Below are 662 nucleotides of genomic sequence, written 5' to 3'. Positions count from 1 at the left end.
AAACTTCCGCAATGTGTTCGAGAAATGTATAGAAATTCTCAAAGTTTTTCTTCGCTGTAAATCCATACATTTCTCGATACATTGACTCATCGACGCGGGACCATTTCATGTCGCCCGATGATCCAGTCACATACTTCAGCCGTCTTTTAATTCGGGACCAATAGGCCTCAATGTGATTCGTAAAAGCGCCAGTTTTCAGGGTCGACGAAATTCGTTGAGTGGTTAACCGTTCTGTGTATGTAACCCAGCTGTTGTAGATTCCTATAGCTGGCTCATTTGTCCGTATGTACTATAGTACCCGGTAACACATTTTCAATTATAACGGCTTCAAGTGTTGCTGCGCTTCTATCAGGTACACGTTGAAGGAACCCTTTATTCACTGTGGTGTCATAGCACCCGACAACCCACGTTTGATGGCCCATTCTCCCTACGTGGCTCTTCCTTTTAAAGAGCAAGCTCTCATCTATTTCCACCTCACGACCCGGACCACCGAGCGGAGCTTTGTCTCGAAGCATCTTCCCCGAACACACTTCTCGACAAAACTCATACCACTGGATCGCAGTTTTATTATCTACTCCAGTGTATAAAGCCGCAGTAGATATAGGTGCCTCGAACACGAAATGGAAGACAATGTGAAATATTTTCTGTAAGGACAACTTTGA

This window comes from Octopus bimaculoides, chromosome 2 (genome assembly GCF_001194135.2).
Source record: "Octopus bimaculoides isolate UCB-OBI-ISO-001 chromosome 2, ASM119413v2, whole genome shotgun sequence".
Lineage (NCBI taxonomy): Eukaryota > Metazoa > Mollusca > Cephalopoda > Octopoda > Octopodidae > Octopus > Octopus bimaculoides.
The sequence above is the reverse complement of the archived record's forward strand: the minus strand, read 5'-3'. Positions refer to the sequence as shown.